We start from the raw sequence: 12,054 nt of genomic DNA, 5'->3' as shown, positions 1-12,054 counted from the left end.
CTACTATTAAAAGTTACAAAATCCAACAGCAGCTTCGAAGACTCTCTGTATTCTAATAACATCACTAAAGCATGGAACTCCATCGCTCAAAATACACTAAACACAACCAACCCAGCAAAGTTCAAACATCTGCTAAAAATCCATTTAAATAACAGTTGGTTATGCTCCTGCTCCTCACCAGGCTGAACCTACTTGACACTTCCCCACCTCTACCAACCCTCTTGCTCTTTTTTCACTTACTTCACGGATTTATATATACAACTTCTGACAAAATAACTGTCCAAAATAACATACAGATAACCTATAAACATTAGTGAATAGTAATTCTATTGAATAGCATGCTATGACAAACATTAGTGAATAGTAATTCCACTGTGTAGTACGCTTTTTTATGAGCTGGAAAATTCTTCTGATCTGTAAAAATTTTACTGTTATACTGTGTGTTTTTTTTATGTGGAGCTTTTCTCCCAGGGCCTCCGCTGAAAATGGGCAACTACCCAGTCAGACTTCCCGGGTAAACAAATGTTAAATAAATAAAAACAATCTATTTCAGTTCTATATATACCCATTTTGTAAGTCCACATCTTATAATGTCTAACATTTTTCTTACATCATTTCTTTTCTTTTTACGCTTGCCTCTCAAATCACAAAGTCTCTTGTAATTATAATATTCATATTTATCACTACATAGTATAAAATCTAATTAAATCCCTTTCTTTCCAATTAAACATAAGCATATAATGTTATAATTCTATACACTTGTTCTTTTCATTTTAAGCCTACAATGGCTATTCCTCCCATTTTTGCTTAAATTACATCTAATAGATTTACCATATTTCTACCGAATATGGCTATCCCACAACATCCCTCATTTCCTAAATTCCAGATTATCTTTCCTCCCTAGAGTTTTTCTGTTTGTAATCTTTCTTCGTTTGTTCAAAATCTTGTGTCTTCTAATATAACTATGTCTATTTGTTTGTGTCTTTCGGCTTTTCCCGGTTAGGGGTCACCACAGTGGAACTGCGGTCTGCTAATGATTGGCAGTAGAGTTTTACGTACTGGTTTGCCGGGCCTAACGCACAACCTTCAATGAAGGAACACCCATTCATGCATGCCGCTACACAGAAGATGTTCTAACTGAGAATCGAACGGGCAACATCTAACTGTGAGGCGACAATGCTACTGCAGCACCACTATATCACATATAATACACCACTTCAAAATCTCTATTCTTCTTACTATATTCTTAACAACTATTCACACTTACAGAAGGCACTATAAATTTTTTCCTTTTCCTTAGATTCATGGTTCCCCAAATTCATTGCTAATTACTAGTCTAGCTTTCTTAATAAGCTATTCTGAGCATAGCCAATTTGCTTCCCAAATCTAAGAATCAAACACTGTACTTTGTGTCTGAGTCAAATACTTTAACAATTATAACAACCCCCTGTCATTAGCTGTATATATTCTTTTTCATTCACTTCCTATTTTTTTTCTTTTGTACTTATTCCTTTAAATTTTCTTTTTCTGTCTTTTATCCTTTTACCAATAAGAGTCTTTTTCTCTTACTACCTCCCAATGTATCTCATCTTCTTCACTTATTTCAGAGCCGCCTTCTGTTGTTGTTGTGTCTTTCGGCTTTTCCCGGTTAGGGGTCGCCACAGCGGAACTCCGGTTCGCTAATGATTGGCAGTATATTTTTACGTGCAGAGTTGCCGGCCCTGATGCACAACCTTCAACAAAGGTACGCCCATTCACGCATGTCTCCACACAGAAGACACTCTAGCTGAGAATCGAACAGGACAACGTCTTACTGTGAGGTGACAACGCTATCGTAGCACCACCACCGCAGCCGCCTTCTGTCTTATTTTTCATCTAATTTTTCTTCTATTTCTACTACTACTAAAATTTCTTCTCTGTTTTCCTTTTTTCTTAGCCTTTTCATTTTTGCAATCCATCCATAAATGTAGAGTTTTGTTATATTTATAACATTTCAATTCACATTTTTGCATCATGTCCCATTTCCCAAGAAAAATAAAATTACCTTCTGTCACAGTTACTTTTTGTCCTTTTCCACAAAAAATAAACATCTTGGGTTGTCCTCAGTATTTTACAACACCTCTATTCTCCTCCACATGTATATATTTTTTTATTTTCTACTTTTAACATAGTATTACACTCCCAGCCACCACTCCATAAACCCCATTTGTCATAAACCTTTGCCATGTCCAGTAGTACTTGATATAGTTTTCAAATGTCCTTTCTAAGTCTCTCTACCTCTGTTAAACTTGTGAAGGAAGAGTTACAGTCTTACTTTTTTTCATATTTTCCAAGAAAAATTTCCATTGAAAAAAGTTTCAAAATAATGTCATAAAATATCTTTTTTTAATAAAAATAAATGCTCTTACTTCATGTGTTTTTACACCCAAATGAGCTATTAAATTGTCCCACACTTCATATCTGTCCATTTCTTTGTCTTTATTTTGAATCCTTACCCTGTACTTGCATTTTTCATTTTCTTCTGCTTTCTTTTCCCCTACTGCACTTTTTTTTTTTTTCTCTTTCCCTGCATACGTTTTCTTTTCCATCTCACCAACTATTCTTCAGGATTTTCTATGCATCCTCTTCCTGCATCTTCTCCATAATGGCCCTACAGAAAACATCTCTTATTTTCTGGCTCACTTTGCATCACAATTTCTTTAAATAAATAACGCTGTAACCCTCCTGACTGGAGGGTTGTAATTATACATCCATCATTTGCTGACTCATTTCCATCAAAAAGATTTCTTTGAAAGGTCTTCTCGGAATCATGCACACTTTCTCCGATCAAGATATTTGTTACTTCCACTATTTCTTTCACCACTCCATCATCTCCTTCTCTCTCCCTGTTTCTTCTGATTGCCTCTGCATGAGGAATGAAACAGAAAATGCTCCGGCAAAACGGGACCCACTCAAGATGAATAGGGGAAATACCATGATGCCCTGACCAAATTTCTTGTGGTAGTACAAATACCACTTTGGATCTACACTGAAAAAAGGCCTTTATTCTAATAGGCCCAACTCAGTCAACAAACAACAAAAAAAATAATTGTCTGAAGGAAGAAAAAACTCTTCTCAGGGCAGAATCTAACAGAAATCCCAGGAAAACAATTCTGTGAGAAGGGATGAGAGAAGATTTCTATAAGTTCACTTGAAACCCCAGACAGAGTAGAATATTGTGAATTCCAGCTAACTTGACAACTGGAAAAAGTCTGCAAATATAAGACAAATGTCCCAAAGTATGGGAAAATGTAAATGCCTCGAAATTTGCAATAATGTACTACTGGAACTAGACAATTTGTAAATATCCTTGGAGAAGTCGACAGTCTAAAGGGTAAGACACATGGAAGACAAAGAAAATGTGAAGGCAAGCATCATTTCAGATTAGCTTTACCATGACATCTAGTAAAGGGAGACGAGATAGCAGGGTCAGAACAGATAGCATTTTGAACTTTGGGACTTTGACAAAAAGACTGAGAAAAAGAGAAGACCTTCAAGACCATTCTTTATTTGGCACCAGAAAAATAATTTTCCATCTGGTCTGCAGGCACTGGTTCTATGACTCTTTGAAGTAACATTTGCTCAAGAAGTGAAAGAAACAAAGATATTTGAGTTACCAGGCAAGAACGGATGGACTCCACTGTGACTTTCAAAAACCTCTTCTCTGAAACAATGTGGTGTCACAAAAGATGATGTAGACTCTGTGTGTGTGTGTGTGTGTGTAAGACAGAGAAACAGAGAGCTAGAGATGGGGGAGGGGCAAAAAAACCCAACAGTCACTCTTACTTTTGACCGTCCTTGATTTTTCCCTTTCTTTTTGAAGCCTCTTCACCACTGCATTCTAAAACTCTGCTTGGAGGCACCTTGCTGCAAGAGAACAGCTTTTTAACAAGGGAGCTGAGATGGAAGGACATTTTTTTACTTGCCTTAAAAAAGGAAGGTTGGAAGATTTCTGTCTCCCCTTGAGTCAAAATTTCCCTCTCATCAAATCTCTTAAGCACCTCAACTGCAGATGGGCCATATAAAATTCCTTGACCAGAGGAGAATTTAAAATTTCAGTTTTAACATCTTTAGAAAGATTTTGAGAATGTAATCAAGCAAATCTTCTCATGACTGACAGAGTAGCAACCCTGGATGCAGTATCAGTAACATCTTAAGAACACTTTAAGGTATGTTTAATTACAAGAACTATATACACACACATATGTATGTATGTATGCAGGAAGGTTGGAAGATTTCTGTCTCCCCTTGAGTCAAAATTTCCCTCTCATCAAATCACTTAAGCACCTCAACTGCAGATGGGCCATATAAAATTCCTTGACCAGAGGAGAATTTAAAATTTCAGTTTTAACATCTTTAGAAAGATTTTGAGAATGTAATCAAGCAAATCTTCTCATGACTGACAGAGTAGCAACCCTGGATGCAGTATCAGTAACATCTTAAGAACACTTTAAGGTATGTTTAATTACAAGAACTATACACACACACATATGTATATATATATATATATATATATATATATATATATATATATATATATCTGTCTATATCAACATGGGTCTGCTTCAGTAAACAGAAAGCAAGTATTTGAGAAGTCTCAGGTACACTGTACAACCTGTCAGGTAAACTGAAAGCTGAGAGTGAAAAAAAAAAAACAAGAAAAAAAACATTCTCTGAAGCAGATAGAAAGAAGGAACAGTTGCAGATTGAGGAATAACAACAGTGACAAATCAAAATATATTTGCTGGGTAATGGAATTTCATTTTGATCCCAGTTAAAAAAAAAAAAAAAAAAAAAAAAAAAAAAAAAAAAAAAAACTTTCATTTTAGATAAAACATCGCATAAAGGTCTTCAAAAGGAAAATCTGAATTTTCAGGCTGAAAAAAAATTCTGAAGCACAACATTCTCCCTCCAATCCATGTGCTTCTGACTGAAAATCAGAGTTATAAAGTGAGGGCACCCTTTTTTATTTTCTTCCCTAAATAAGCTGGAATAGCAAATGCAGGAATTAACTTCCTAGCAAATCCAAGCAAATCTTCCACGTCCACCGAAACAGAAACACAACACAAACTTTTTCGTTTTACTTTTCATTTCCTGGCAGACTTGTTAGAAAAGGATTGACCAAAAGCCAGCACACTCTTGATGCTCAGACTCCCTTTCCCAGCTATGTGGTAGACCTTCACCAGACCTTTAACCTGAGACATGGAGGGCAACCCTGCAGCTGCAAAGGCATGGTCTATCCCCTGATCTTTAAAAGCAAGGAACAAGGAGTCGGGTAACTGCTTCACAGGTTCAGCAAAGGAAAAGACAACGAAAGAAGACAGTGAAGCCTGAGAGGGATGATGAACTTTACAGCAACAAAAAGGTGGTTCTGAGGTAAGAAAACCACAACCAGTCTACAAAAGCATAATTTCCTGCCCCTAATATCAAAATCCTACATACATGTTGAAAACAAAGTAAAAAAATACATTTTTACACAGTTTGTTCAGAGTGGCATTCATACAAAAAAAAAATGCATGACAAGAAGTGACCGTTCAAATTATAACAGCACCCTAGCCAAAAATATTATAGATTCACAGAACAAACAAGTTTGCCTCAGAAAAATAAATGTGGAAGGTTTCCCTCAAACGGGATTCATCTGATCAGCCTTGAGGGCTCACGAGCCAAAAGACAGTTCCATACGGCCTGTTGAAGGAGAGCACTTCTATGGTTAAGAAAGGCCTGAAGTGTCTGGCACTTTAAATGCCTTTATATGGCGCCCTACTAGAGCTTATGACAATTACAGCACAAAGAGGGTGCCTTTATGCATTGTAAAGCTGACCGGTTGAGGGGGATGGGACAAAATGCTTAGGCTAGTGCAACAGTGACCTAAAAGTTGAACATATATGAGAAAGCAAATTATGAACTTTGAACAGTGATATGGATACCCTTTGCTTAAAGAAGAATCACAAACCACTTCCTAGTGCCAAGATTTGAAATGACAGATAAAAAAGTACAGTTTTGTACCTACCATAAATGTAGATGTTCGAAGATCCACATTGCTGCAGTCCTTACATATGGGTAGTCCGCTGTCCTCGGTCGGCCCGAATACCAAAGTATTAGGCTGACGTCGGTCATGGGCGCTCAGATCTGACATCAGAGCGTCAGGGTATAAAAGCGCATGACCGACGTCATATCCTCAGTCTTTTCTTGCCCCAGATGTCAGAAGGCCCTAAAAAGAAAGGCCACAGCCAAAAATAGAATACTTCCCAAAAGGCATGTACAAATAACAGCTACCACCCAAACCATACAACCATTCCAAACTACAAAGGGGAAGGAGGGAGGGTAAATTGGACTGCAGCAATGTGGATCTTCGAACATCTACATTTATGGTAGGTACAAAACTGTACTATGTTCTTCATCTCACATTGCTGCAGTCCTTACATATGGGTAGAATCCCAAAGCAGAGGTAAAGGGAGGCTGGCAAAATCATAAAGCATTGGGAGCTGCCAAAATGCCCTGTAAGATTGCAGTGGCAAATCCAGCCCTAGATTTGGAATAAAGAGGAAGGTGGTAATGTTTAGAAAAAGTATGCACTGAACTCCAAGTAGCTGCTTCCAAAATATCTTTAGTAGCTACTCCCCTTAAAAAGCTGTAGAAGTGGCAGTAGCCCTAGTGGAGTGAGGTCTGATTCCAGCCGGAATCTCCTTACCATGATGAGAATAACAAAAAGCAATACAAAAGCCAATCCACTTAGAAATAGTTTGTTTTGAAACAGGTTTCCCCTGAGAACCTAAAGCAAAAGAAACAAACAACTGCTGAGACTGTCTGAACCCTTTAGTCCTGCTCAAATAATAACGCAACTGCCTGTGAATATCCAAAGTGTGCAAAATTTTCTCCCCTTTATTTTGGGGATCTGCATAAAAAGTGGGCAAATAAATTGATTGGTTCAAGGCCACATTTGAAACCACTTTAGGCATAACAGTAGGATTAATACAGAGATACCCTATCCTTATGAAAAATTAGGAAGGGTTCAACTGCCATAAGAGCCTGTAATTCAGAAACCCTTCTAGCAGACGTAATGGCCAACAAAAAAGCAGTCTTCCAAGACTTTAACTCAACAGTAGCTGCAGGTTCAAAAGGAGGTAAAGTAAGTTTTTCCAACACAAAATTGAGATCCCAGGCAGGAGTAGGAGCTCTACGTGGGGATCTTATGTTCTTTGCCCCTCTAAGAAATTGCTTAAACAAAGGATGAGAGAATAATGGAGGGTCACAGTCATAGTGAGCAGAAATGGCTGCAGCATGAACTTTTATAGAGGAGAAAGACAAACCCTTGTCTAATAATTCTGTAAGATATTGAAGAGAAACACTTAAATCAGGCCTGGAAACATCAAAGCTCTTTGTTTTGCTCCAAATTAAAAATCTCCTCCATTTATCAGCATAAACTTTCCTTGTACTAGGCCTTCTGGCCTCCAAAATAACATTCAAAACTTGTTGTGGAAGCTGCGACCCTCCAGGTTCTAGAACCGAATATGCCAGGCTGTTAGATGCATGGACTGAATCCTGACATTGAGGAAATGAATGCCCTCCTGAGACAAAAAGTGTGGAATCGAAGGCAAAGGCCATGGAGGCTCCCATACTAAACTCCTCAGCAGAGGGTACCAGTGCTGTCGAGGCCAATCTGGAGCTATTAGAATCATGGAGGGCTTGTCTTGTCTGACCTTCAAGAGTACCTTGGGGAGGAGAGGCAGAGGCGGAAAGGCATAGACGTGAAGATTGCTCCAACTGAATGATAGAGCATCCACTTTCCAAGCTGTGGGATGAAACATTTTTGTGCAAAACTTTGGCAACTGGAAATTTAGTGGAGAAGCGAACAGATCTATGTCTGGAGTTCCCCATATCACTGTCAATTTTCGAAATACATGAGGATCCAATTTCCACTCGTGGGGATCCACTATCTGTCTGCTCAAAACATCTGCTAAGGAGTTCTGTGCTCCTGGTAGAAACCTTGCCTGAAGATTGAGGTGTAAACTGAGGGCAGTCTCCCACAAAATCATTGCTTGCCTGCAAAGAGGGTACGAATGGGTTCCCCCTTGCTTGTTGATGTACCACATGACAGTTGTGTTGTCTGTTAGAATCAACACTTGCCCTGGGTGAAGTAAATCCTTGAAAGCTATCAATGCAAATTGGACTGCTAACATCTCCTTCAAGTTGATATGTAAATGTTGAAGTCTGGCAGGCCACGTGTCTTGAACCCATTTTCCATTGAGGTGTGCTCCCCAAGCCTTGCCTGAGGCATCTGTCGTTAAAATCTGACTCGCCTCTGGTCGGGTCACAGAGAGTCCCTTGTTTAGGTGACATTCCTGAGCCCACCACAAAAATTCCTTTTGAATGCATGGTATTATTTGAATGACAGTGTCTAGATCTTGGCAGTGTTGTGTCCATACATTTTTGAGATACCATTGTAGCTTCCTCATATGCAGTTTGGCATTGGGAAGCACCAGAATACAAGATGCCATGAACCCAAAGGCTTGAAGGACTGTCCTTGCAGTCAGCCTGGACCGTAGAGACAATTGATGGAAGTAAAGTGTAAGGTTCTTTTGCTTGTCCGGGGTCAAAAAAGCCATCTGGGAAGCTGTATTCAGTCTCACACCCAGAAAGCACATTTCCTGAGAGGGTACTAGACTGGACTTTGTTTCGTTCACAGAATACCCTAGGCACCTTAACACTGCCATCACATACTGTAGATGATAAAGAAGTTCGTACTTGTCTTGAGCAAGAATCAGGCAATCGTCCAAATAAGGATAAATTTGTATTCCTCTTAACCGTAAGAAGGCTATCACTGGAGCCAGAACCTTTGTGAACACCCTGGGCGCAGTAGATAAGCCAAAGGGCAATGCAGAGAACTGATAATGTAAAGTCCCAGCCCGAAAACGCAGGTATCTCCTGCAACTGGGCCTGATAGGAACATGAAGATAAGCCTCTTTGAGATCCAGAGTTACCATCCAGTGATCTTTGCCCAACAGAGGTAGAAGTTGTTGCAACGTCAACATTTTGAATTTTGGAATGTCCAGGTAAGTGTTGAGGATAGATAAATCCAAAATTGGCCTCCAAGTGTTTCCTTTCTTTGGTACTAGAAACAGGCGAGAATAAAATCCTAGGCCCACTTCTGACAGAGGGACCTGCTGTATAGCCCCATTTGAAGAAGTAAAGAAATCTGCTTGTGAGCCTCTACCCTTTGTTGAGGAGGAACGTCTGGCATGCCTTTGAAAGGAGGCAATGTATGGAAATAAAACTTGTAGCCTCGGTCTATAATGTCCAACACCCATTTGTCCTGGGTGATTAAAAGCCAGTTTTGCTTGAAGAGTGCCAACTTTCCTCCCAAAGGAGCTGCCAGACAGGAAGAATCTGGCAGCTGAAGATGCAGGTCATTGGGCCTGTTTACGAAAGGACTGGCCCCTGCCCTCACCTGTAGATTGTGCAGGTGAACTCCACGTTCTAGGCCTGAAAGAACTCTGAGCTCTGCCCCTACCACGTCTAGATCTACCCCTAGACTGTAAATCAGAAGAAGGATAAGCCCATCCCTTAGTAGGCCAATTCCTGCTAAACCTAGGAGGCTGCACCTGCAAAAAATCTTTAACAGTCTGCATAGACTTAGCCTTGTCTTCCATTTTCTTCAAGACAGACTCCACAGGAGAACCAAACAAAACTTCAGACTGCAAAGGAGCATCCAAAATTCTGGTTTTAACATGCTCTGACAAATTCTGATCCTTAAGCCAGGCGTGCCTGCGAATAACAGAACCAGTGGCAGCCACCCTGGAAGAAGCCTGTAAAGCATCGAAACCACACTGCAAAGAATGCTTACCCACCTGTTCAGAGGCATGTACCAAATCCTGTAATTCTTTACACTCTATGCCCTCTGCCAAAGCATCCACTTTAGATTTTAGTTGAGTAAGGAGAAAATTCTGATACTTCAACATATGAAACTGGCAATTCAAAGCCCTCATTGCTAAAGTGGAAGAGGTATACACTTTTTTACCCCATCTATCCAAAGCTCTAGCATCTTTATCTATAGGAACTGGATTCTTTACAACAGAAGCCCTGACACCCTTAGGTCCCTGGCTAATAGTTTCTGGGTCAGCCCTTGGACTCTTATACAGATATTTATGAGCCTCAGGTACTCTGTAATACCTGTCTGGCTTAACTGGCGCAGGAGGCAGAGAGTCTGGATTAAGGGAAGCCTCGGAGAAAACGCCTTGAACAACATCCAAAACAGGAGGTATAGCCAAGGGCCTATGTTGTGGTAAAACAAAAATTCCCTAAGCCTCTTTCGGGTATCTGAGAAATACTGACCTTCCCATTTAAAATGTTCCCTCATAGAATGCAGGGTTTCTGAAAAGAAAAATCCTCTGTAGGAGAAGCAGAAGGAGTGGAATCCTCTTCCTCTGAATCACAATAAGTAGGAAAATCCTGCATGTCTTCAGCAAGACTCTGAGTAATCTGAAGCCTGCTCCAAACTTTCCACCTCTGGCTCCACCCTAGGCCTCTTATCAGGAGGGGCATAGAACCTCTGATTAAAGAAATTAAATCTTCTGCCATTTTAAGCATGTGTTTTTTAGGCACAGAACCTGCAGAACTAGGACTGACACCCGTGGAAAGCAAACCAGGCCTGCCTTTGGAAGGAGCCTTAGAGACAGAAGGAGAAGGCCTAACCACCTTAGGCAAGGAAGGGAGAACAGCAACCTGAGAGGCCCCCTCAGCCTGACCTGACTCCTGAGAGGCCACATCTTGCAAAATCAAAGCCTCCCCCTGAGACTCAACTGAAACCTCGGCTGGATCCACAGATTCCACCGTAGTTTCTAAAGAACCGGCGTCCGGAACGGACGACTCATCCTGCCTGGACTTTAAAGATTTGTCTTTGCGCTTCTTCGCGGTAGTGGGCGTCGGAGGATCCGACGGCATATTATAATTACACCGCTTACCGAAGACAAGCCTAGCGCAATCTAACCTACGTTTAATGGTGCGCTTATTAAACCTAGCACAAAAGCGACACCCGACTACGTCGTGCTCAGGACCCAAACAAGGAATACAAAGAGAGTGGTAATCCCTATGCGGTATCTGTTTCCCACAAGAAATACAATTATTCACTTTTTCTGACATCCGGAATTAACTGAGGCAAGAAAAAACAAAAATATTCCCCAACGGGGTACTTACCCAAACTTGGTTTCGGTCTGAAACTCAGAATACGAAAATTTCAGAACGCCGAACGGCACTTGCAAACGCTGCTTCTGCATCGGACCATGCGGCAAAAAAGACTGAGGATATGACGTCGGTCATGCGCTTTTATACCCTGACGCTCTGATGTCAGATCTGAGCGCCCATGACCGACGTCAGCCTAATACTTTGGTATTCGGGCCGACCGAGGACAGCGGACTACCCATATGTAAGGACTGCAGCAATGTGAGATGAAGAACATCAAATGTATGTTCAAGTGTTTATATCACAGAGAACTTATCCTGGTCACTCCATGTATGCAGCACAGTCAAAAAAGCTCAGCAACGCTTGCACTTTCTAAGAAAATTTAGGAAGGCAAAATTACCAAGCTCCATACTTCAGACCTTTTATAGGGGCACCATTGAAAGTGTCCTGACCAACAGTATTACAGTCTGGTATGGGAGCTGTAACAATCGGGATCGGAAAGCTCTCAATAGAGTTGTAAGGTCAGCAGAAAGAATAACTGGCACCTCCCTTACACCCCTGGAAGATCTACACAAATGCCAGTGCATCCACAGGGCAAAAAGATTTCCAGCGATCCAACGGATCAAATGGTCTGTACAATCGCCTCTCCTCAGGCATGAGATACAGAAGCCTGCATTATAAGACCACCAGACTAATTCTTCTTTCCTCTCTCCATTAGTTTGTTGAACTCTTGGGAAAAACGAATCATGAGTTTGTCAAAACTCTCAACCACTTCTGTTACATAACTAGTCTTTCTAGTGGCTTATTTTATGGACGTGCAATAACCAAGTGCAATAC

General features: G+C 40.5%; 1 protein-coding gene across 2 annotated transcripts in view; it reads right to left on the bottom strand.

Annotated features, from left to right (window-relative positions):
- Nucleotides 1-12,054, bottom strand: part of RNF123 (ring finger protein 123) — a 4,282,987-nt gene that overhangs the window by 3,592,559 nt on the left and 678,374 nt on the right. The window lies entirely within an intron of this gene.

Source organism: Protopterus annectens, chromosome 7.part0 (genome assembly GCF_019279795.1).
Source record: "Protopterus annectens isolate FY-2018-M chromosome 7.part0, PAN1.0, whole genome shotgun sequence".
NCBI classification, from domain to species: Eukaryota; Metazoa; Chordata; order Ceratodontiformes; family Protopteridae; genus Protopterus; species Protopterus annectens.
The sequence above is the reverse complement of the archived record's forward strand: the minus strand, read 5'-3'. Positions and strand labels throughout refer to the sequence as shown.